Raw genomic sequence first — 27,119 nt, forward strand, 5'->3', positions numbered from 1 at the left:
CTGCCACAGGCAGGAATGAATGGGTTCACAAGGCCCCAGACAGGCGATCATCCAACCTCCTCTTGAATTTGCCCAAGGTAGGGGCGAGGACCACTTCCCTGTGAAGTCGGTTCCAGATTTTGGCCACCCTAGCTGTAAAATATTGCCTTCTGATTGCTAACCCAAACCTATTCTCCATCAGCTTATGACCATTGTTCCTCATCACCCCAGGTGGTGCTGGGGAGAAAAGGGCTCTACCTGTTTGCTGTTGATCTCCCCTAATGAGTTTGCAGGCAGCCACCAGGTGCCCCCTCGGCCTCCTCTTGCTGAGGCTGAATGGGTTCAGGTCCCTCAGTCTCCCCCTGTATGGCCTGTCCTGCTGCCCTCTCACCAAGCGGGTGGCCCTTCTCTGAACTTTCTCCAGGTTGGCCACATCCCTCCTGAAGTGTGGTGCCCAGTACTGGACGCAGTACTCCAACTACAGCCTGACCAAAGTCGCATAGAGGGGGAGGATCACCTCTCTGGACTGGCTTGAGATGCATCTTTGGAAACATGACAAGGAGTGGTTGGCCTTGCTGGCTGTGGTCTGGCACTGGCGGCTCATGTTCATCTTGGAGTCAATAATGACTCCAAGATCCCTTTCTGCTTCTGTGCTTTCAAGAAGGGAACTGCCCAGCCTGTATGTATGCTGTGGATTCCTGCTCCCAAGGTGCAGCACCCTGCATTTGTCTACGCTGAACCCCATCCTAGTCTCATCTGCCTACTTTTGTAGTCTGTCTAAATCTAGTTGCAGCCTCTCTCTCCTTTCGAGTGTGTCCACCTCGCCCCACATCTTAGTGTCATCAGTAAACTTGGACAGCGTGCTTTCCACCCCCTCGTCCAAGTCGATGATGAAGATGTTAAACAGTGTGGGCCTGAGGACTGAGCCCTGGGGTACCCCACTGCTTACATCTCGCCAGGTTGAGTACAACTCATCCACCACTACTCTCTGGGTGCGCCCCATCAGCCAATTTTTTACCCATCCAATTTTTTGCCTGCATCCAAACGTGCAGGCATCAATGCCACAGTCGCCTAATTTATTGATGTGAATGGGGTGAGAGACAGTGTCAGAGGCCTTCTTAAAGCCATTTATTGAAGCTGTTTAAGGTATGATACTCTTTTAAAATGTGGCTCTGGAACACAGTGAACTATAACAAAATCAAAAATCTGCTCTAACAAGAATAAGACAAATGTAAGGAGAGCTGCTTGGCTGTGTATAATCTATCAGAGTATCCGACTGAGTGTTTGGCTCACAGTGAAGCTCCATGACAGCACAGTCCCATTGACTGAGTCAAGTCACTGCACAAAATGTAGGGTGACAAGATATTTATCACCAGACAATGCACCAGTACCCATCTATTTACAGTATTTGTTACTAAATGGATTTTATATCCTCTTTTGAAAACTGTACCATGAATTAATGTTGACTTAGTTTCAACTAATGCTTCATTTACTTAATGTAGTGAAATGCATGTACTTTAATAAGCAAATATATCCCCATGCCATTCAGCTGTGTCAATGACAGCACAGTCTCTCTTTTGACTAAATTTGTATGATCAAAAAGGGACAGTTTAACTTTGCCCTAAATGCTATTGTGTAAGAACATACCCTGTATATTAAAGTGTTGCAGAGTAGATCAAGTCAATAAATGAATCTGGTCTTTGAAGTGAGCCATGACTCTATTGACAAAAAGAAGCTTATTACATTAGAAGCACTTCAAATGTTCAAGTAAGGTTTTGGGCTAATAGACTGGATTCATTAACTGGGATTAATGGCTAAAGCCTTCACCTCTGTAGATCTTCTCTCTAAATGGTATAAACACTATAGTCCTAAGGGTAGCGCACTTGAAACAAGTATTCCTTTATGCGTGGCATTTCCATATAGTTTGTATCCATGGGATTAACGTAAAAGATTCAGAAGGCCAAATTTAGGGACACATCTTCCTTTTCAGAGCAATTTTGACACTGGAGAGGTTAAAGGCTCACTATCCACATTGCTGAATAGCGGCTCCACAGAAAATAGCAGAACTCAGGAGATTTTACCTGAGAGCAAATGAAATCCTACAGCCATGTCAAACACAGGATTCCCAAGGTTTCATTGCTGTTTGATTCCTCTTGCAGGCTCGGTAGGGAGCTTCGGTTAAGCTACAGCTCACCTGCGCATTCGTGCTTACGTACATGCTTACTTTGTTGATTATTGGAGAATGTATTTCATCATGAGTAGCCTTTTATCTGTGTGCTTACAGCTCTTTCCTGAACAGGGATGGACTGAAAAACTGGGGCTTCAGAAGCATGTACGGTGGCATAGATCCACTGAAGTGGAGTTATGCTGGGTATAGCATTGCTTTTCTAATGAAAAGGAAATTACACTATCACCCTTGATGAGTATAACGAAGTCAGGCTTCTTTAAACATTTTCCACTTTTTGGAATTGAATTTGGATGTGGGTTTCCCCAGAGGATGCATTTTTAACTGAACATCCACTAGCTGGGATTGTGAAATCTGCCACCTAGTCCAAAGGTTAAGGACATTACAGTAAGGGTGAAAAATCTGCTGTTACCAAAACCTAGAAGCATGAAGACAAAATCTTTAGCAACCAGACAGGACCTGATTGAATGAGCTAGAAGGCGGACACAGGGTGGTCTGTGTGTGTCCACACATTGCCACAAATGTTCACCAACCACCACACAAAATCACCAGTTTGCCACCCAAGAAAGCCACCACACTTCTTCCCACATTTAAGAAGGTAACAAATCACCATATTTTTACATTTTTTTCACACAAATGTTCCTAAAATCACTCCGGTTCCAGAGACAGTTCACAAATCAACACCCCGTTGTCCACAAACACCCCTGTATTCCCACACACCATTTCCACACCAAGTTGCTGTAGGACTGCACAAAATCCCCCGTTTTCACAGAAAAAAGTTCCAATATTGCCACACAATATTACCAAATCACCCCAGGTGTGTCGCCATACTTCCACGCATAACAAAGAGCACGGTAAAACCCCACTGAACTGCGGGCATGTCCTCATCGTCTTCCACAAAGAGCATCATACTCCCACGCACACTTCTACGCAAAGTCCCCAAATCACCACACAAGATTGCCAGTTTCAAAGGGAAAAAAATCCCCATGTTTCCACACAGTATTACCCCGTTACATCTCCACGCATGTCCACAAAGAAGTTCCCAAAACACCCCAGAATCAGCACAGCAGAGGAACCCTTCCAGAGTATTCCCCTAATTCTACCGTGCAGTACCGCGTCACGGCAAAAGCCGTGATCATGTGCTAGGGCTCAGAAGAATTAGTCTACTGTGCACTAGCATCATGTAAAAGGCACGTGGGGAAAATGAGTATTGTCTTGTTTTCTCCATTTGACAGAATGGAAGCCAAATTTGACAAAAAGACAAATTTTGGAGAGGTTGAGCAACAAGAGCCAAGGTCAAGAAGCAAACCTGCCAAGCTGGACACTGAACTCGGATGTCCCAGTTCCAGCCCAGCGCCCTAGCTGTACGATTGTAAGAGCTGCACAGCGTGTCAGGTGAGTGAGGATGAGCCAGGCGGACAAACCATTTTCAGCGGGGCACATCTGTCATGTGATAGAAACATTAGGCCTGCATGAAGCAGCTAGTATTCACTTCAGACTCAGTTGATTTGGGGGACAATGATTCAATTAGGCGATTTAAATCACTGTTCCCAATCGATTTGGCTGAATCCGATTCAGAGATTCAGCAGCAGGCTGGGAGAGCGGATGGCCCATCCCCCATCCGCTCTCCCAGCCTGGCAATGGCTGCCCTGCCTGCCCCAGCTCCCAGCACTTGGAAAAAAAAACCCAACTCAGTGGGTGCTGCCGCGGGGGGGGGGGGGGGGGGGGCGGGGGGGCATCCCTGCTGCTCCCCACTGCCCTGCACTGCATGGGGGGCTCTGCACTAGACCCCTGACCTCTCCTTGCTCCCCAGTCCCCACCATGGCTGCCTCACACGCCCCAGCTCTGTCCCTCTAAGGAAAAAAAAAAACAGCAGGTGGGGGTTTGGGGGGGACTAGGGGAGCAGGCAGGGGATGGGGCCTGGCACAGGGGTCCCCCTCCATGGCCCCCTTCCCCCTCAGCATCCCTGCTTACCAGCTCCGAGTCCACCTCAGGCTCCCTACTGCAGCCTCCAGGGACTGCCCAAATAATCACAGCTCTTCAAATCTTTTCCAAAGATTTGGAGACCTTCAAATCTGCCTATATATTCAACCTGGGGGCGCAGAAGGGAATTGGCAGGGTTCTACTCACCAAGGCGCCCCAGGGGGTGACAAGAAATAATGGCCACAAGTTAGCAGAGAGCAGATTTAGACTGGACATTAGGAGGAACTTCTTCACAGTTAGAGTGTCCAAAATTTGGAATGGGCTCCCAAGGGAGGTGGTGCTCTCCCCTACCCTGGGGGTCTTCAAGAGGATGTTAGATGGGCATCTGGCTGGGGTCATCTGAACCCAGCATACTTTCCTGCCTATGCAGGGGGTCAGACTCGATGATCTATTGAGGTCCCTTCTGACCCTAACATCTATGAATCTATGAATTGACTTGGACTTTTTTATTGGCCCCCGATTCGATTCGGACTGGGAGATTTGGCCACCGAATAGGGCCAAACCACCTCCAAATCGAATCGGCACCAGAAGCTTCGCACAGCCCTAAGAAACATCTGGCAGGGGCAAAGGGGTGATGGGGGAATCTGGCAACACAAGACAGTAAAAACTGGAGTGACACTGCGATTTCATCAGGTCAGCAGGACTTGTAACACCAGCAGCACAGCAAAATGAACTCTGCTGGTAAGCAAATGCGTGTTTTATTCCCCCTACCCAGTGACAAAGATGAGCCCACCTGGGAATTTTCTAACTGTCCACCCCTCCCACCAAAACAGATTTCCCCTCAGGAACCTCCAATCTTCCACTAGGGAATAATTTTCCCCATAAAGTGGTTATATTTATATATATGTGGCTATTAGAGCTAAATAGAGATTGGCCACATGCCATTTTAATGTAAAACGCCAGGAACATGTCATTCATAATTCTTTCAAATTGCTTCTTCTAAAATGAAGAGTGGAGTCTTAACAAGCACAGTAGAAACCTTCCATACAAAAGATAATCATGTAATACGTGTCTAAGGAAAAGGCCTTCAACTTTGCAGAGAAATTCATGTCTTTCTCAATACCCTGGCAAATAGGGCTCCTCCTCCTTTTCTCTCCTATTGAAAGTCACTCATTTACAAATAGATATATAAATGTATAGCTATTTTCCACTGCTGAAACAATGCACTAGAAAGACAGTTAGCTGCCTCTAGATACTACACCAATATTCTGCTTTACTGAGCGAGGTGAATACAAAGAGAAGATGCACTGCATCCGGCCCTTGGCGTCCCGTCTCTATCTTGAGTTGCTGTGCCTGGAAAAAATATTCTAAACCAAGCCCAGGTCAATTGTGCACCAGTGATGTTCACGTTAAGTAAGGTGGGCAAGATACTCCTTGAAATGACATGGATGGAAATCTGGAGCATCTAAACCCTGAATGCTGATGCAAATCTCAAGTCTGACAGACTGGGGATGTTGCATCTGAGAAGCACAACCTTGTCTGCTACATCCAGTGAATTTTTCTCCTGCACTTCTACATAAAAGCAGAGAGAAATGGCTTGAGCAAGTATTTTTCTCTAGCAGGAGCTCTCACAGGCTATTGCATTTTACTAGCGCTAGCAGCAGCGGAAGCAGTATTATAAACACAGATCCAACGCAGAACCACTGCCCGCCGAGCACTGTCGTCTCAAAGCCGGTTAGAATAAAATGCACAATTCCCACTGCCTGGAGTCCTGTCTGCACTAGTTTTCCCTGCACCAATGGGAGGAGAGTGTATGGCGGAGGATGAAACTGTAAGGGGGTTCACTGTGAATATAGAGTAGCTGTGTTTGGCAGGAGGTGATAAATGCTTCATTAGGATTAAATAAATTGTTTAGGCAGTCAAAACAGATCTATGGATTCTGGAGTTGTCACACTTTCCAAATTTTTTGTGACGTGCATTAAAATGTAAACGCTTCTTACCCTACACATTTATTACAGTTGCTAGAGAAGGGAGTAACAGCGAAAGACTGCTCTAAGAGATCCTATGGTCAAACCTATTCTTGAAAAGAAAAGCAATGAAAGGTCATGTTTCTGCACGTTTAGGGCCTGATTGGTAATTCCAATGAAGTTGAAAGACCTGGACTAAGATACTAATTGGGCCCTGGATCTTTCCTGCTGAACTACTAACACATTATTCCATATTTGTATTTCTCTGGCCTTTGGCAACCAGGTTGTCCCAAAAGGACTTGAATTAAGTGTGAAAGCTGCTGTGATTTCAGAGAATCATAGTAGAAATCAAGTGTCATCAGTTTAATATTCGAGATGTCCCTCTATTGGGGGGTTGGAGTCTCCCTTTGCAGAGGGATGGTCTCTTTGCAACAGACCTTGTCCATCTAACAACTAGGATCCTCATGTGATGCAGCAGCTTTGTTTGCTGCCTGGAGCGCACAAAATGCACAGGCACTACCGACTGCATACGTACAGTATATTCTGGAAAATGTGAGACCTGCATAGGGGAGTCCTGGTACTACAGATGAAGGCAAAACAGAGTGACTCCTCCAGGAAAGAAAGCTGATGCATTTTTTTCTGTATTTTGATAGTACATCCAACTTGCGTGTAGCCCATTGGCCATGACATTCCTCCTCCCCCCGCCCTACTCCTCCAGTAGCAGTTACATACACTGCTCTTAAAGCTACCTCGAGATACTTGACTGATGCTGCTTCCTGGGAGTCCGCATCTGAGACATTGCACAAAAGATCCCTGAGCTCCTCCAGCCCATTGCCCACTACCCTGTGGCTCCTTACCCATGTGGGCACAAATGGCATGGCTCGGAGTACTCCCAGCTGGGTCATGAAGTGCTACAGGGATTTGGGAGCAGGGCCTAAAGGGGTGGGGGCACAGATGGTGTTTTCATCCATTCTCCCAGGCACAGGCTACGGGCTGAGGAGGAGAGGAAGATCAAGGCAGTGAACCAATGACTGCGGTGCTGGTGTCATCGGGAAGGCTTTGGCTTCCATGACCACAGTCTGCTCTTTGGCAAGAGAGGCAGTGAGCTGCTGGGAAGGGACGGCCTCCACCTCTCTCTACCGGGGAGAAGGCTCTTCTCAGCCAGACTGGCTGATCTGCTCCACTGGCCTTTAAACAAAGCCCGCCGGGGGGTGGGGGGGACACTTGCCTGCCTGCATACAGATGCCAGGAGCTTGGGGAATAAACAGGAGGAACTTGACCTCCTGCTTAACACAAATTACTGTCACAGAGATAACAGATACCTGGTGGGATTCCACCCATGACTGTACCACAGGTATAGACAGCTATCCCCTGCACAGGAGGGATCGAGTGGACAAAAAGGGTGGGGGTGTAGCTCTCTATGTCAAAGAAAGCTATGTGTCCCTGCACACTGACATTGGCACCCTGGGTGGATGACTGGAAACCCTCTGGGTTAAAATCCATGGGGAACATGGCACAGGGGACACAATGGTGGGAGTCTACTACAGACCTCCCTCCCAGGATCAAGGGCATGACCAGGAGTTCGCCCAGGAACTGCCTGAGGCTGCACAGTCCCTGGAGGGGAGGCTGTATGAGGAGAGCCTTTTCTGCCTGTGGCAGGGGGTCAGACTTGATCATCTGCTCAGGTCCCTTCTGACCCTAGCTACTATGAAACTATGAGAGGCTGAGGATCTGGGACTCTTCAGTCTGGAAAATAAAACGCTCAGGAGGGACTTGGTGGTAGCCTACAATTACATAAGAGTTTCATAGTTGGTAGGGTTGGAAGGGACCTGAGTAGATCATTAAGTCCGACCCTCAAGGGGAGTACATCAGGACCTGGGGGAACAGCCGTTCAACAGAACTCCCCAAGGGATAACATGGTCTAATGGCCATAATCTCCAGGAACACCAAATTAGACTAGACATAAGGAAAACATTGTGGAGCTTGTCCAGGGTCTTGAACAGACTCCCCCCCAGAGGTGGTGCAAGCACCTTCTCTGGACTCTTTCAAAGAACATCTGGATATTTTCTTGCTGGCATCACTTGATCCCATCTCCCTTCCTGCCTATGGTGGGGGGGGTCTGGACTCCATCTCACATGGTTCTTTCCAGCCCCTAATGTCTATGACATCTATGAAAAAAAATCTTTTTTCTTGGGTCTTTCAGATAGATTGTAGGCTCTCTGGGACAAAAAACCATCTTAGCTCTGTGTTTGTACAATGGGGTCCTGGATCACTAGTGGGGACCCCAGTTCTTATGATCATTCAAATAATCTCTAGACTCCCATGCCTACCTCTGTACAATACCCATTAATTCATGACTGAGGGAGGGGAAGTGAGCCTTGCACTGAACCCTTAAAACTCAGCTCACGCCACTGTAGACCTGGGAGGGGGTGCCCATGGTCGTGACAAAGAATGACCCATCACCCCCTGCCCCTTCTCTTGCCTTCACCTAAAATACCATACTCAAGCCTGAAAATTAGATCGTATGGAGAGCTCAGGCTAAATCTGTTTCCATTGCCTAATTGTGGGCATGGGTAGGTAGGTTTTATTTCTTAGAGGTGGGCCCAGGCCCTCCCAGAGGCAGTGTCACACAGAGAGACATCCCTTGGGTAAGTAGGTGCCCTGCCTTTGACAGGGCAGGTCGATTTCTCATCAGCAACCTTTCTAAACAGGAACAGTAATTAAAAATATGCAGCTGCAACTACAGACACATAGGTAGCTCCAGTTCTAATTCTGCCCTTCATCAAGAACCAAACCTCGTCTGGATTCTTATGAAGCCCACAAAGCCACCTAATGACTAAAAATATACAGCAAGGAAAAATCAGTATGAAGTCTTACCCATCTTGTTGGGAAGGCCAATTTTATCATAAGGACAAACCTCACTCCTACAGACTTCAGCAGAGGACTCTCGGGATCAGGCCCTGTTTCAGGCAAATGCAGATTATTCATACCCTGGCTCACTAAACTTTTTCCAAAGTTTATCCAAACATCAATGACATCTGAGCCAAATTCACATGGCAACTCATCTGGTTTTTCTCAAAGTCCAATTATAAAATATCCTCCCAAGATATCTGATGAACCCATGTTTACCTAGATATAATATTTTTCATCCAAGGATCTCAAAGTACTTTATTATGTACAAGCAGGGTTCAAGTAATGTCTTGAGACGGTCCGTTATTTCCAGAGAGTCTTAAGACATTCAGAAAATGTAACTTATCTATGATGGTCTCCCCTGCTAGATATGCACTGTAAATCCTAAAACACTCAGAGAATATCATGTTATTCATTTAAAATCAACATCAACACCAAGTGTTATTTTTAGATAGCCTTTAAATAGTTTTATTAAGCATTGAGGAACATGAGATTTGCTCAATTAAAATATATTGGCCATTACTGACAAGAAAGGCCAAAGCCCCTCATACAATTAAAAACAAAACAAAACAAAAAAAGCCAGCTGAGGCCCATTAAAACAGCAGAAGGGCAGAATAAGAGGAGACTATTGGTAGAGATCATCTTTTAAAAGAACCATAATTTTTCTTATTTCCCTTTGAATTAAAATAACTTAGATGACCTCCCCTGTTCAAGGGTTTGTGTAATACTCCTTCTGGCTCTTCCTGGTCCCTTCTCTAATTACCCTGCTTGGCAATCATAGCATATAAAAGAGCTAAATAGGTCCCATTACTTAGCACGGTGTTTCCAGATAGCATGCTATGAGACCCCACTGGGCACCAGAGAGACAAGTGTTTGGTGATAACATTTCACATGGTTATGTGTTGTCTATGCTTCTAAATGGCACCAAGAGATAGGAAAGGGAGTTGTGAAAAGGGCAGGTTTATGATGATTTACATTACAGTAGCATAAAGCTCCCAATGAAGATTAAGGGCCCACTGTGTGAAAACCCATACAAAGCACCTTGTCCCTTCCCAAAAAACCCACACGCAGAACAGACAAGGGATAGGAAGAGACACTCAAGCAGAGCAAATGCAAGAGTTTGCTAACAGTCCCACAGCAGTTAGCAGAGGAGCTGAGAATACCACCCAAGGTGCCTGGTTCACCAAACATAGTGCCTATCAGCAGATCCCAACTGCATCTGTTTTGTTACAAACCCGTGTGCTTCCTACCAAAGGAGCTGAAAGGTACTCGAGTATCACAAGGCTCTCTCATAATCTAGTTAACACATTACTTAACCAGTCATAAGGAAACGGGAAATATTGAGGACTGGAGCAGAAGCACAGTCTCAAAGTTAGACTCCACACACCTCTGATCTTTGTAGCGCAGGCTAATTTTGTGGTAGTTCAGGATCAAGATCCAGACCCACATTTTGTAACTTGAGTTCGTCACTAGAAAATAGGAAAGAATAGGAAGGCAAGAGGTTTGCTCCTGTGCTCAGAGGTGGCTTAATTTTGGTCTTACAGATATTGGCACTCCAGGAAGACAGATCAAATTTAAACACATTTTAAACAAGTAACGGGGGAAGACAGAGTTCCCAAACAGTTGGTCTTACCGCAGTGCCAGTCACAAGCATACAAAATGGGTCAAAGCCCCCAATCACATGAAAGTTTAAAAAATAATACATTTGGAAGCCTATCTTCTTGTCTTCTCCTTTTTCAGACTTCAGTGTTGACATTTCTTAGCTTTTCCGCAATACCACAAATGCTAGAAACTTATTTAAGAAAAGATAAATGGTGACATTCTCAAGTAATCCTCTCTTCTAAGAAAAGAGGTTTAAGAAAGACACCAAACAGCATAAGACTGACTTAAAATTGGACAAGCTGGCAACTCTGGGTACTAAAGAAGCCAAAAGAAGATTATCTTTTCTTCTGTATTTCTAGGGAGGAGGGAATTGTGAGACTAGGTGAAGGCTGGGACAAGAAATTTCAGGATACAAGAACTGATTAACTTCCTTGTTGCAATCCTAGTATTTAAGGGTACAATCCTGAAAACTGCTTATTCTACTGGCAATCAGGACTCATGCTAGAGATGAAATCTTTTATTAGACTAAAAAGATTTTTGCCAAATAATGTCTTTAATTATTCTACCATGCATTTTAAATTATTGTAAAGGGGATACAAAGGTTGGGAGAAGCTCAGTCACTTTTTTCATTTAGTACAGATTTAAATAAGCTACATAACAAGGTTGGAATATGTATTGCTCAAGCAGATGGATTCTTTGTGTGGGAATTTAATGTTCCTGAATGGCTCCCAGACTGACAGCCCTGGAGTCTGGAGTCCTTGCTGTAGCCACCAAAGAGGTGCCATGACTATGTTATCCCCTCCACAAAGCATTTCAATCTTGAGATGCAGGAATAATTAATTCAGTCCTAATGGTTGATGTAGCTGCCAACATATTTTCCAATTGTCCCAAGCATTTATACCATTATTATTAATATAATTTGTTATATGATTGTGCCTCTAACCCTTGTGAATGAACCCTTGTCAGGTGCTGTACAAGCAGAAAAATATAAAGACCTGTCAAATGAAAAATGAGCTAACAGCAGTTAGCTCATTTATGCAGCCCTTTTATGTAGCTAGCTCCTTTTATGCAGCCCCCCCAAAAAATCAGCCAGTGCTGAAACTTTCACTCGCTAGCCACCATGACGAGATTCAAACTGACAAAGTAGAGGGAAAAATGATGTGCTAATTACCCATCACTTCTGTCCCCTTGTCTCACACAACTGCATCAATGCGCAACAATTGGAGTACCTCCCTCTACCATACACCCCTTCCATGTGATCCCATGCTGTCTCTGCCAGCCAATTCATAGGTGCAAATTTGGTTTAACTGATTTATGAACCAATTTTGAAAGGTGCTGTGTGCCTCACACAAAGCTCTGAGATGTTTCAGCCCCTGCTGACTTTAAGAAGGGACTCAGTGAATGGCAGGATATAGTTGACAGCTCCTAGAATCGAGCACTGTGCTGGGTCCTTCGTTCTCCCTCAGCTAGCTTTCTGTTCTGTAACAGCTGCTGAATCAGTTGATGAGTTGATCATGCTATTTATGGTATCTAAGGTGTTTTACAAAAATACAACTTTGCCTTGGGAATATTTTTATAGCAATTCACAAAAGGTAAACGAGTGTTTCTCCCCTGAACAACATATCCCCATGATTTTCACAGGATCAGAATAGTTTCTTAATTACCGTGTTTCCCTTCCTACCATGGCAAGCTAATTAAGAGGGCTCTTTGGTACCACTTGCTGTATGGCTACTTGAAGGAATGGCCAGGCAGTTCAATGCAAGGAGAAACCTGGATTCATACCAAAGGCAGCGGGCAGTAGAGCTCAAGTGAAAGGCATACTTGTGCTTATGAATTAAAGGGAGTCCAGAAGAGGCCTAAGCCTTCAGCGACCCCCATGGTTAATGGGATACTCATAGAGGACTGGATGTCTCTAGAGAAGTCTCAGAGCTAATGCAGAGTTTCAAAAATTTGACTCAACTGCTTTCTGGCAGGGATGGAAGCAAGGTGCTGCTAAAATATGAGCGTGAACAGCATGCTGATCTCAGCTGAAAGTAAATGCGTCTGAATTTCCTGTACTGTTTGTGAAGTTTGGCAGAAGCCCTGGCTGCATGGGGCTCACCACACAATGGAGAAGGTAACACTCAAAATGCTGGTCAGAAAAGGAGAAAACACAAAGCTGTGCTTAATACAAAGAAAGCTATTTTACATCAAGTTGTGTATGAGTTTTCCCTAAGAAAAAAGGTTTGAGGGTGAGAAAGGGAAAATTGGAGAATCCAGATGTTTTAGTATGGGGGAGGGGGGCAAAATATGGCCCACAGGCCAGATTCAGCCTGCCAGGCCTTTCTATCCCACCATGCTTAAAACATTTAGAAAATTAATATTTATCTGCCCCTGACTGCCTGTCAAAGATGATCCCCCCCATCCCTGCTGGCACAGCCCAGCCTCGCTCCATCAAGCCCCGGCCAGCCCAGGGGCTGTGCTCCTGCCACTCCACCCGGGGCGCTAGCAGCACTGACCCTGGTGCACCAGCACAGGACCCGCACTTCCACCCAGCTGTTGCTGTGCTCCACAAACCTGCTTGCTGCCCTTTCTTCCTGCCTTCTGCAGCCATTCCCTGCTCCCCTCTCCTCCCCTCCCAGCACCACGTGGTTCCCAGCTGCAGCACCAGCACTACAGGAGCACCTGGGATGTGGTGCTGAAGCAGCCTGTGGGGGGGAGGGGGGCGGATGGGGAAGTGCCAGGATAAGGGCAGCAGTGGCAAATGGGGGAGAAGTGTCTGCGAGCAGCAGCATGGGGCCAGTGCCTGTGCCAGTGCCCTGGGACCAAGAGCGCAGAGCCAGGGCTTGGAGCAGCAGTGGCGAGGGCTCTGCCTGCTGCGGGGGGCTGTGGGCAAACCCTCCCCCCTCCACACAAGCCACAATCCTTCCCAGCCACCCTCCCCCCAACACACTCAGAGCCCCCCACAAACCCCATACCCACCCATAGCCCACACCTCCACACATCCCCACCTGCTCTATACCCACCCATCCACACTCTCCCACAATACACACGAGTAAGATTTCATTTGAAGCTATTATACCATCACAAATACATGTAAATCAGGACAAAAACTATATTTTTTAAAATGAAATTAATGAATGTTGAAGTATGTTTGATTTTTAGAATATAATTTGGTACTTCTCTGGTTCAGAGATGACAAATCCCCTTGCTGAAAGGAGTACTTCTGGCGGACAATGGTAGGGACTTCTGGTGGCAAAAGTCAGAGATTAGGGGACAGGACTTCCAGTCCCAAATGGTGACCATGGGGCGGGGCACCTGTCAAGGGGCAGGGCTACCCATACAGCCTTCGATGGCTTGCCAAAACTCAGTCAGCAGCCCGCCACACAAAATAATTTCCCACCCCTGTTTTAGTACATTCCCTCAAATAGAGAGTCTGTTTTCACCAACTGGATACGTAGACCCAATCCTGCCACATGATCTATGTGGTTGGATTCCCTCACCTGCCAGGAGTCCTTTTGCTTTCATTGGGATTTGGCACACACGTAAGGAAGCTGTGAAACACTATACGGTCAAGATCTTTGTTCACTTACTAGCTCAACAGGAAAGAGCCTAGCTAAGAATGATGGCCTTGTGGTTAAAATGCCAGATTGGGACTCAAGGGACTGGAAATAAATCCTTGGCTTTGACACAGACTTTCTGCAGTAAATCAGTTAAACTCTCTCAGTGCCTTGGTTCTGCATAAATAAAGCTAAGAGATGCTCAAGCATCATGTGATACCCAGATGAATGAAGCAGCAAGCTAGGACAGAGAGGTGATTTTACCTCTATACCCAGTATTCACCAGGCCAATACAGACATGTTGTCAAGAGTGAATGCTGCATGCAGGGTGCTGCCTTGCAGAGATGCATCCAAAGCACCATGCTGAAACTCCTGAAAGTTGCCTGATTGAAAAGGCAGGTAAAGGACACCTTAATTCCAGTTTTAAAATACCTTAAAAGGGAAACAACCCTAAAAAGGACTCTTTAATCTGTCAGAGGCATACCATATTAGAATAAATTAATAGAAGCTGGAGCTGAACAAATCTAAAATAGAAATAAGACAAAGGATTTAAAACTAGTGAGGAGCATACTGCCAAGAAAAGTCACAGATTCATCATCTCTCATTCATTTTAATGAATGAGAGCCGGCTGACTTGCAACTAGTAATTTAGCTAATACTATGGATTGCCCTGTCCTTCTTAAGATTGCATCAGAATCCATTTAAATGCCAATTTCTGATTAAATACCTTTATATTACATTTACTTTATTGTGCTCTTTGCTACTTGCATCTGAACTTGTATCATTTGTGAACACACTAATCTTCAGCTACCCCAGCTATCTAAATCCACAAGAAAAACTTGAACATTTACTGTTAAAGGCCATATTGCACTTGTACAAATGGTCTTAAAACCTTACTTGAACAATCTTTCTTCGCAAGGAAATCAGTCATAAACAGATGCTCAGACTTTGTCTTCCCCGCAGATGACCTTTACAGCAGCATCACCATGGCCTGAAGTCTCATTATCATTAATCTCAGATTAAGATCACTATAGGCCTGGGAAAAGTATGCAATATAAACCCCCTTGTTTACTACCCCGTGGTAAAACACATACGTTTTTATTCAATTGCCATGATCACACACCAATTAGAAATATTTTCAAACCTTAAATAACTTCAGACATATAGCATCTCCTGTGTCTCTTAGTGGTCATGCCACTCAGATACTGGATTTTGACTCTGTCCCAGGGGAGCTGGGGTGGCAGGAGGGCCCCAGGCCAAAAGAGAGCTCCATTACCTATGGCAGAGCCCAAAGAGCCGGAGGAGAGACGCGCAGCGAAACCACCGGTGAGGGTGATTAGCTGCGTGTATATCCAGCTGTGGCCGAGCAGCGTGGGTGGGAGACACCGCCCAGGAGAGATAAAAAGCAGCCCTGACGACGCGGCGGGGTGGCTGATGGGTGGAGGCTTGAGGGGAGAGTCCTTGCACAGAGGGGATCAACCACCGTGGCCAGCAGCATGGAAAGCCAGGGCGGAGCCAGGAAAGGCTCCGATAGAGTCAGCAGTAACACCGACAGCAGAGCCGGCAGGGAAGCCGGCTGTAATGCCGATAGCATAGCCGGCAGGGAAGCTGGCGGTAGCACTGGCAGCAGAGCCAGCTGGAAACCCAGAGATGACGTCAGCCACAGAGGCGGCAGTAAAGGTGGGAGCAATGTTGATAGGAGATCTGGTAGCAGCGCCGGCAGCAGAGCCAGCAGCAGCACCCACGGGGGAACTGGAGGCAGGAGCCGAGACAGCAGTGTTGGGGCAAGCCGGCGCTGAGACCTAGGAGTGAGCCTGCATGGGAGCCTCGGAGAAGAGGTAACAAAGGGGCGCGTCTAACAGGGCCTCGCCGGGCCGCACCGGAGGGAAGCTGAAGACCCGAAGTGGGGTTGGACAGTGGACCCTTGGGGCCCACAGCAGCCTTAGAAAGAGGCAGGGACTCAACACCCCAGTGGGGTGAGCCGCCAGGGCTGTGGAACCCAAGCCTAGAGCAATCTACATGGCCCAGAGGCCAGAGGCACCCTTTTTGGGCCTCCTGGCCCAGTAGTTTAGTGGCCTTAGTTACCTCAGTGGTGAGATAGGCACGACACACCACAGGGTGATTAGTATAGGGCGACAGGGAGTCTTATTGGAGGGACCAGGTCGGAGGATCTCGTGGACCATACACCAGGCCCAAAGACTCAGGCACGCAGCTGGCAAGCCATGGGCAGAGGTTGGGGAAGAGCTGAGGACAACAAAGGGGCCGAAAGATCGGCAGCCCAAGGTGGCGAGTGGCTGGGGTGTAGGGGAGGTCGGAGCCCCAGGAGTGCCCGCTGGGAGGCGCGATGACCCTGGAGGCTGACCCAGGGGGAACCCCTCCACTGAGGCAACATGCCAAGTCGTGGCAGGTGAGTTAAGGGGACCCTCTGACATCAGCAGGGGTAGCCTGTGGGGTCCACCCGCGAGCCCAGGACAGACACGATCCATAGTCCGGGCTAGGGCCACATGGGCGCGCTTAATTGAATGGAGGCGGGCACAGGCTCATTCTTTAGAGATTTCATAGACATTAGGGCTGGAAAGGACCTCGGAAGATCATCGAGTCCAGCCCCCTGCCCAAAGGGCAGGAAGTCAGCTGGGGTCATAGGATCCCAGCAAGATAAGCATCCAGTTTCATCTTGAAGATGTTCAATGAAGGCGCTTGAACCACCTCCGGTGGCAGGCTGTTCCAGACCTTGGGAGCTCGGACAGTAAATAAATTCTTCCTTATGTCCAGCCTGAAACCATCTTGTAGTAGTTTGTGACCATTCAACCTCGTCATCCCTTGGGGCACTCTGGTGAACAAACGTTCCCCCAGATACTGGTGGTCACCCCTGATAAACTTATAGGTGGCCATCAGATCACCCCTGAGCCTGCGCTTTTCCAGGCTAAAGAGCCCCAGGGCTCTCAGCCTGTCATCGTAGGGTCTGCTTCCCTGACCTCTGATCATGCACGTGGCTCTTCTCTGGACTCTCTCAAGCTTCTCCACATCCTTTTTGAATTGTGGAGCCCAAAACTGGATGCAGTACTCCAGCTGCAGCCTCACTAAGGCCGAGTACAAGGGGAGAATGACGTCCCGGGATTTGCTTGAGAAGCATCTATGGATGCAAGCCAGTGTTTTGGTCGCTTTACTAGCTGCAGCATCGCATTGCAGGCTCATGTTCATCTTGTGATCAATGATGACCCCCAAGTCTCTTTCTTCCGTAGTGCTAGCCAACATAGCACTGCCGAGCCTATAAGGATGCTGTGGGTTTTTCTTCCCAAGGTGGAGAACCTTGCATTTATCGGCGTTGAACACCATCAGATTCTCGTCCGCCCACTTGCTGAGCCAGTCCAGGTCAGCCTGGATCATCCGCCTGTCTTCTGGTGTGGATGCTTTGCCCCAAAGTTTGGTGTCATCGGCGAACTTGGCCAGTCCGCTTCTGACTCCAGTGTCCACATCATTAATGAAGATGTTGAACAGTATGGGTCCAAGGACAGAGCCTTGGGGGATTTGGGGTGTGACACCACTGGTCACAGGACACCACGATGAGTGACTTCCATCAATTACAACCCTTTGGGTCAGACCCTGAAGCCAATTTTCCAGCCAGTGGATCGTGGAGGACCCAAGGCGACAATTGGCCAGTTTCTCCAAGAGGTGATCATTGGAAACCAGATCGAAGGCTTTTTTGAAGTCAAGATATATGACATCAATCTCTTCTCCCTTGTCCAGGTGATACGTCACCTGGTCGTAGAAGGAAATGAGATTGGTCAAGCAAGACCTACCCGCAACAAACCCGTGCTGGCTATTCCTTAAGATGTTGGCGTCAGCCAGTCCATTAAGGATGGCCTCTTTAATAAACTTTTCTAAGATCTTCCCCGGGATAGAAGTCAGGCTGATGGGCCTATAGTTAGCCAGATCCACTTTTCTCCCTTTCTTGAAGATAGGCACCACATTGGCCTTCTTCCAGTCTTCGGGCACTACACCAGAGCGCCAAGAGTTTTCAAAGATCCGTGCTAGAGGCTGGGCTATGATGCTCGCCAGCTTCTTGAGTACCCTGGGGTGAAGATTGTCAGGGCTGGCTGACTTGAAGGTATCCAGCTTCTCAAGATGTTCCTTCACGAAGTCAGCATCAATGGAGGGCAGGGGATCACCCTCACCCAGACTTCCCTGTCCCTTAGCAGTCATGGGCGTCCCATGGGACTGATGAAAGACTGACGCAAGGTACCTATTTAATAGGTTGGCTTTTTCCTGGGTGTCAGTTGTCAGTTGCCCCATCTGGTTCAGCAGGGGTTCAATGTTGCCCCTCCTTTTCCTCCGGCTCCCCACATATCTGAGAAAGGACTTTTTATTGTCCTTGATGCTCAAAGCTAGCTGGAGTTCAGTTGCAGCCTTGGCTTTCCTGGTCTGCTCCCTACAGGACCGGACCAGTGCAGAATAATCCTCCTTGGAGGTGACTCCCATCCTCCATCCTTTGTAGGCCTTTCTTTTTAGCCTCAGGAGGTCTGCTAGGTCCCTGGAGAGCCAGGGGGGCTGCTGTGCCCTCTTGCTGCCTTTCCTCCGAGATAGAATAGACTTAGTTTGTGCATTGAGGATCGCTCCCTTGAGGATCAGCCACTCTTCTTGAACTCCCCTCTCCCTGTGGTCACAGTCCCTTAGGGCCTCACTGACAAGCCTCCTTAGCTGGTCAAAGTCGGCTTCCTTGAAGCCTCTCGTTGGCCCATAGACTTCTTGAGTCAGGTAGAGGTCATCCACGCACGAGAGGAAGCTCTGCGACCGCTCAGATTTTGATGAGCGATCCTCCCATGAGATGTCTGGGTAATTGAAGTCACCCATGACAACCATGGGTGCGATTCTCCTCTGAGTTTTGCTGGCATAAATCAAAGGGAATCTCATTGAAGCGAATGGAGCTACACTGGATTTAAAAACCAAACCAAATCAAAACCCAGGAGTGACAAGAGAAGGAGGTCTTGGGGGTCACACTGATACCAAGACTAACCCAGAGTAATTCCACTGAGTTGTTTTTTTTTCTGTACCACTTCTGACAGCGATACCATACCTTAATTCACACTACTTCTGGTGGCAATGATGAGGATATGCAAGGTCCTTTGATTTCAACAGGGATGTTGCTTTAAGCAAGTTAAACACAAAGCACAGACTTCTACTTATAATCAGGCTCATTAGAGCAAACATGTTGCAAAAGTTACTGGTGCTTTTTGGGTGCCCAAATTCATACATCTTAAAGGGTCCAGATTTTCCAAAAAGTGCTCAAAAGATCAGGTCCTGGGAAAGGATCTCCAGTTGGTCACTCAAAATCAGTTGTTACACTTAACCAATCTTGACCTTACATTTTAGCATATCTGAACGTCAAAGATACTGTCCAAGCCCTAACCTGGTTTAAACCAAACCTGCGGAAGTCATTGAGAATTCCAGGGATGGGAAGGAGCCACAACAGGCCATTCATTTTTCCCGTTAGGATGCTTACAGTGATAAGAAAAGCCAAGTTTAACCTGGCTTTAACACCACAGCACCAGACGCACAATGTCACATAAGCAGAAAGTCAGTTACCCAAATAAGTCTTTGTTGAAATGGCATAACACAAATCCACCTTACCATGTATAAATGGGCCATGGGGATCTAAAGTACAACCCTTTCTTATTTATTAATGTCCTAATTATTACAAAATTACAACTCAACATATATACATGTGTATATGCTCAACACACACTCCCCAATGACTGCCTGTTTTTTACTTACACTTATAGAGCCAAAATGACACCTCATGTAAAAGGGTGCAACTCTGAGCTACATCTCCTCCTGCCATCTCTTGGTCTCGCGGTTGAAACTTTACAGCAAAACACACCAAACCAGGCATTTGCAAGTGTTACTTTTGACTTTTGCCCTACTTTAGGACCCAAGTTCAGGCAAGTCCATAAACAAGAGCTCCCATCCTTCCTGATTCAGCAGAGCACTCAAGTGAGTTAAGCCAGTGCTGATGTCTCATTGTGCTTAATTGTATCCCTGTACTGCAGACTGAATATGGAAAAGAGAAACGGAGAAAAGAGAATCATCTTTTTTAACCCCCTGTCAAATAGGTTGGAGAAGCCACCAGGTGTAATACTGACCCTACTATACAGATTTCCCCCCCAAGCATTCTACTCCGTGTTCCCTAGACCAGCAGGTGCCTTAATCGCTTCCCAGTTACACCAGTGCACATTGTCAGTGACTCCCAAAAACAGTCCCGGATTTAGGCTTAAACTACTTAAGCTACACTTTAGGGCCTCACGATATCAGGGCCTCTAAATAAGAAAAAGAAAACCGACTCAATGTCAAGTTTTATAATAGGCAGTGGGTAAATAAAGGAGATAAAGGAGATATGGGAAAATGACTCTCTTAATATGGACATTTTCATCCTTATGTGACAAAAGTATACATACACTGGATTATTTTCATTGTATGCGACCTCTAAAGATGGACATAGTTTAGGGCCTCAGCATGTCATAATCTGGCACTGTCCGTAAAGCAACTGTTGTAAAATGGGTCCCGGGAAGAGGAAATTCAGGCTCTAGATGCGTTTAACATGGCTATTTATTCCAACTTAATCTCATCCTTGGATGCACCTCTTTCAAGTCTGCACTGTTGAAAATAACCACCGTCACTTCCCCGACTGTTGTCATTTAATTAAATAACCTTTCCCACTGAGCACTCCCAAGAGCACAAAGGCTCATTAATCTTTCTAGTGATTAGAGACACTGCAAAAGCTTCAAACATTTACTTCTCCTTCCCAGCTGCTGAAATGGTTTTAGGAGGATTGGGGTTCATACCTCACATTCTCTGGAGCCAGAGATACTGTACGTGCAGGGTCCAGATCCATTAGCAGATACATCCATGGTTGGCTTGTAGTCCACATAATACTCCTGTAAAGGGGAGTACATTTGCCTTTCAGACTCTCTGGCCTTTTTTCTGCGCCTCTTCATAAGAGAGTGCTGCTGGAGTTGTTTCACGCTGGCTGAGTAGCACTTCCACGACACGTAGATAACCAACAAAATCATAGCCACTGAAAGAAAGAGGGCCACGCTCCCAGCAACGATTTTGTGAAAGGAAACACGCTCGTACTCTGGTTCCACTCCAGATGCCGGCAGGTCCGGAGAGGGACTTGGCATAACGGAGGTTGGCTGATTACCTTCCAGTTTAGAAAGGGTAGGTTTGGGAATAAAAAGTGGCCTCTGGGGCATTTTAGGTGCCTGGTATGATCTTTCAGTAACCACTACCTGGATTTCAGTGCAGATATTATGTGTTTCCACAGCATCGTTCACCTTCTCACCCTGCATGTGCTTAGGGCCCGCACATATCATAGTGCTTTCTTTATTCCCCTTGAAATCCTTAAGCCAAGTAAACAGAGGGCAAATGTTTTGAGTACATTTCCACAGATTTCCGGACAGAGAGATTTGTATTAGTGAAAGCCATGTATCGATGGTTCCCTGAGAGACGCTGGTGAGTTTGTTGGCATCCAGGTTCAGCTTGTGCAGGTTGGGCAGGTGTCGGAACATCCCGGGCTCTATTCATGTCACGTTGTTCCCCGATAAATCCAAGTTGTGCAAGGAGCTCCAAGTCCACGTAACCCTGGGCTAACAGATCAGATCCTATTCCATTGCAAATAAATGGATCGAAGGTTGAAGAGGCGTGGAAAGTGGGCCAAGCTGATTTTAGAAAACTAGTTGTGCTCTAGATGGAGCTCTGTTAACTGCAGGAGGCCAGCAAAAGCATTGCGGGACAGACTTCGCACATGGTTGTAGCCCAAATCCAGAAAATCAAGGTTCCGGCAATCTTGAAAAACTCGGACTGGTCCCGTTTTCAGCGAGTTGGACCTCAAGTGCAAGAACAAGAGTTTGCGAAGGCCCTTAAATTGCTCTGACTGTAACATCTGCAGCTCGTTGTAAGAAAGGTCCAGATTGCAGAGATTGGGACCCAGGTGAAATGTTTTGTTGTGCAGATGAGTAATTTTGTTGGAGCTTAGAGTTAGTTCCTTCAGCCTTCGGATCCCCTGAAACGCATCCTCCTCCACGTACCTGATGTAATTATGGCCAAGATAAAGCCAGATGAGCTGATTCAGGCCCCAAAACTGATTTGATTTAAACTTCTGGATGCTGTTGTAGTGCAGTGATAAGCCTTGAGATCCTCCAGAAATATTCCAAGGGGTATCTCTGAATGCGTGAGAATCACAGTACACCATCACATCTACAGTTCCTGCGGAAAGTGTGCTGCGCCTCAGTGAGCATACCAGACAGTACCGTAGGAAGTAGCACTAACACCACACTCATGCCTCTCAGCTGCTTCATTAAACGGAAACCTGCAATATTAAAAAGAAGACAAATGTGCATTGTAAAACTATTAAAATAAATAACCAGGAGATTACTTACGTCAGTGGAGCTTCTACTGGGGCATTGGAGGTCCAGTGGATTTGGAGACAACCTGTTTGTCCCTTCCTACATTGTTTGTTATGTAAATGCCTGTTATCATTTCACTTCCTAACCTGCCTCCCTCTCCCCCCGTACCCACACCACCACAACCACTGTGGTTATTCAAGTACTTGTGTGTGATTTATGATCCCAAAGATGGGCCGAGAGCCTGTCTGCTCTTCCCTTGATCTCATGTACATCTGCACACCATGTAGCGGATATATCCTTATCACTGGATGCTGAGGTTTTAACAATAAACTTATCTGTCAAGTCACCGTTCTGAACTCACCACAGGGTTCGATAGGAAACTCAGCCCCTGCTTTGGTAGTTCAACAAGAAGTAAAATATTTCTTAATAAACCCAGCTGCTTGTAAATCTTTTCCAGCCTGCACCCCTCCCCCTTCCAAAATGAGTATAAAAAGGAGCTACAGTGATCAGCTGACATATAATAAAGTTTGACCTACATTTAAAACATGCCGTTATTGCAAAATGAAAGAGTAGATGAAAATCTTACTAACCAGCATTGAGGGATCTTTTTCATGTGAAAAAAAAGGCATGCACTGTAAACACACACACACAAACACTATCATAAAGCATACATGTGTATTATCTATATTGTGTAGCAGACGTAGGGGACCCCGATATCATGAGGATGCCTTCATTAATACACACGTCTCACAACTTAGTTTTCAAGGTCGTATTATATGTTCATTATATGGATGTAAACATATCTACTGATATTCAAATATCTATTATTTTGTACGTGTGTTATTTTCATGTATTGCATGTGCATACCTACATGTATGTGTGTATATATACACACATGTACACACACACATACACCTATATAGAAGTATGAATGTGTGTATATGTATGCACACACACTTTTATACCAATGTTGTGTGACCCTGGTGGCAGCACTACCCGCAGCCATGTCCAAGTTCTTGGGATCCTGGGGTGCCAATAGGTCTCGGTCTACTCCCACTCTGTCTACAGGCTGGGAGCACCACTCACTGGAGCGCTCTCCTGCGGTGCTCCCCGCACCAGACCACACACTAAGTAACTATTTACAATAATTTATTGTTCACAATAACAACTCGGAGACTGACAAATAATAACGGAGAGACTGACAAATTCAACATCCCATAAATAACAAACTATTGTTCATTACTGAGACATTATAGCTATATTATTTGTGCAAGTTCAATATCTATTAACTTGTGTGAGCTATTGAGCTAGTAATGATAGCTCATTATTGAGCTGTTTTCAATAAACTCAATTATGATACTGATCATCTAACAAAAGCAATTATGTTATCAACTTTACCACTCGGGCAACTTATAACAGGTATGCATATATGCTTAGTCACCCAGGTCTCCACAAAATCCCTCTGCCTGCAGCAAAGTAGCCCACTGTGCAGCGGCTGCAGCAGAGCCCCGGGCAGCGGTGCTCACTATGCCTCACAAGAGGGGTGGCGATGCCATCATCTGGACAGAAGATGCGGGGGGCTGTCAGGAGTGTGGCGCTCCAGAGACCAGGGTTTCTTGCCTTGTCCAGTCTTTCCTGGGCACCTGCAATCACCCACACAGCTCCCCAGACACTTCCCAAGGCAGCTCTCCTGTGGTTGGCACCTAGAGCACCCCTCTCAGCTGTACATTATTGAGCTCTCTGCTGGAGCTCCCGCACAGCTGCTTTCTGCTGCTCTCCCAGAAAACCTCCTCTAGCAACCCCTGTCCCTCATTCCCTCCAGGGACTCCCTGCACCAGGGGATCTTAAGAGTGGGAGGGGAACCCATTTGCACAACCCCTGCTCCTTCAGTAAAGGCAATTCTGGGTACTCGGTAGCTGGTGGCTCCTCTGCCCGCAGTAGCAGCCCTTCTCCCCTTATTTTCCCAGGCTTCCTGCCCTGGAGTTCCAGCTGTCAAATCTCATGCACGCATCCTGTGTGCACAGCCTGCTGGCAGAGCCTTGTCCCAAGAGTGCAAACACCCTGAATGAGCTTGCACACTCCAAGGAAGCCCTTCAGCACCTTTACAGTTGCATTAATATCAGCAAAAAGCGTTACATTTCAAGAGTCATATTTTCATCTGGACCCCCCCTGCTGTTACTCACTGCCGCTGATTTGAATGCTTTGCATTTCAGATGTCAGGCTGATCCTCCCGCATTGTCTATGCTGCTTTGGGAGAGCAGTCAGATTTTGCACAGTCTCTGAATAATTGTGGCAAGAATTTCAGAAATTTCAACCTACACACACACACACAAACACACACACACACACACTTTCTCAGAGAAAATCGTAATTTTGGGACCCCCCTGGCTCAGTCCAGAGCTGTATTCCCACCCATCATTTGGCTGCATTCTTCTATCAGCAGCACTCTTTAAAGGCCTGTTATCTTCTCTGTAAATAGTCATGTTATTATTTGTCACACACACACACACACACGCACACACACCCCTGTGCTGCAGTTATTAATTCCAATTTTAAACCAAGAGCCAGTAAGTGAAACCATTCTTAATCTAAAAAGTCCTTATGTGTCTCTCTCTTTCACTTCAATGGTTAGGTCTCTAATTTAAATCCTGATCTTTCACTCTTGCCTGTGTGCCAGCAGCGGCCAGCTAGAAATATGTTCCAGCTGCTGCAGAGTGGGGGGGATGGAAATTAAAACTGTCACACTTGAAAAAAATAAGGCAAATGACTGCTGGAGATCCTCCAGCTCTACTAGGGATATTTATTGACAAAGCAAGTCAATCTTCCCAAAACCCACAAAATCACCCCCCTCTTGCCTACTTCCCACATGCTGCAAACTGTTCACAATCCTTCCCAACAACCTGCATAATCTCATTACAGGTTTATCTAACGTGCACACAATCCCAAAGGAAATCCCATACATGTGCACATCAGACGGATACAGACACCTATTTAGAGGTGTACGGGCGAGTTGGATCATGAATGGACTCGCTGTGGTTGTCAGCTCTGTGCATGAATTTACAGATTAATTACATATAAAACAACTGCGGCAGAGGTGGGGGGTGGGGGGAGGTGTGTGTGCTTGTGCAGTGGGGGGATACGCAATCAAAAAATATAATAGCAAAAATGCCTGGCAAAGGACTGCACTGCTGCTGTTCAGACTGGTCCCTGCTATTCATCAGCTAATAATCCAGATGAAAAAATGTACAGTACACCTGCAGCTGTGCTAAGGAGGCAGCAACAAAAGTTCACTTACCCATCCTTTTGTCATGCACAAGTGTATCCCCTTTTTTCTTCTCCCTCTCTCTTACTCTTTTTTTTTTTTTTCTTTTTTTCACACGGGGCTCCTTTCTTTAAACCATCACAACCTTCATGCCACAGCACAGCTGCCACTCACATCACCGCCATCCGACCGGCATGCCAGTAACCCACACAAAGTTTCCTAGAGAGGACAAGAAAGCATTTGGTGGATGAGGAAAAGAAGGGAAAGGGGAAGGGAGTAGAGGGGGGTGGGGAAGACAGGACCAGGGATGGGGAGGGTACAGCAGAGGCAGAGGTGGGGTGGGGGGATACTAAGCTCTGAGAGCCATTGTGCAAGGCATCAGAGAAGCATCACCATTAATTGGCAACCTGCATTTTAGAGCTATAGCACAGCAGGTAAACCAACTTCTCTGGGAGGAATAAAAATTAAATCTTCCCATACCTAGCACCCCTTATTCTGCTGCCCTTTGCCGTTCTCAGGGGCAGCAATCCATCCTCCAACTCTTGAAGCCAGCAGGTCTCCTGTGCTGTTTAAGACCTATGCTGGACAGGTTTATCCATGTAGCCGGTCGAGCTGGAAGTGTTTTGTAGCTGTGCCGAGAGGCAGCTCTTGTCGAATTCAGCAGGCTTTCCAAAGAGCGAGGATGCTCCGGATCATGTGGGTGTTAATGTTTAGTTTGTGATGCACCGAGTACCCTCCACTGGAGAGAACGGATCACACATTAAAGGCACGAACAAGTGATCCTGCCATTGCTTATGCACGTTCCTCTTTCAGAAAAGAAAATTAAAGGCACAGTATTACTTCCTGACTCCCGCACTTCATTTTCCTTCCCAGATTATTAAACATTTATTCCATGGATTTTCCTGCAATTACTATAACAGACCAAATAAAACACCTCATCCTTGTGTATTTAACAAGCTGCATGCCTAAACCACCATCTTTTTCTTGTGCAAATTATAGGCTCTTTTTAATTCCTTTATTCATTGCAGGGGGCTTGGTGTGAAGGGGGGATGCTTATAGATGAATAATAAAAATGCTGTTAAAGGTACTAGGTGGGGGTTGTAAAATATACAAATCTAGCTTCTGCATAAAGGGTATTTAATTAAAAGTGCTATGTTGAAATGTAAACAGACCAAAAATGGCATTTTTTAAAACTCCACTAAGTGCTTTTTGTCAGGCAAATAATATAAAGTTTAACATATAATTGTAACAGACTTCCCATACGGGCTCACCAGATCGGCTTGAGACATTTCCCCTGGGCTAAAAACAGTGTCAGTGAACTCAGAGCAAGTCCAAGGGTGGAGGTGGGGAG

At 46.4% G+C, this 27,119-nt stretch overlaps 1 pseudogene; it reads right to left on the minus strand.

Annotated features, from left to right (window-relative positions):
- Nucleotides 1-26,569, minus strand: part of LOC106739926 (leucine-rich repeat transmembrane neuronal protein 4-like) — a 36,237-nt pseudogene extending 9,668 nt beyond the window's left edge.
- Between the last annotated feature and the right edge of the window lie 550 nt (nt 26,570-27,119).

This window comes from Alligator mississippiensis, chromosome 11 (genome assembly GCF_030867095.1).
Source record: "Alligator mississippiensis isolate rAllMis1 chromosome 11, rAllMis1, whole genome shotgun sequence".
NCBI classification, from domain to species: Eukaryota; Metazoa; Chordata; order Crocodylia; family Alligatoridae; genus Alligator; species Alligator mississippiensis.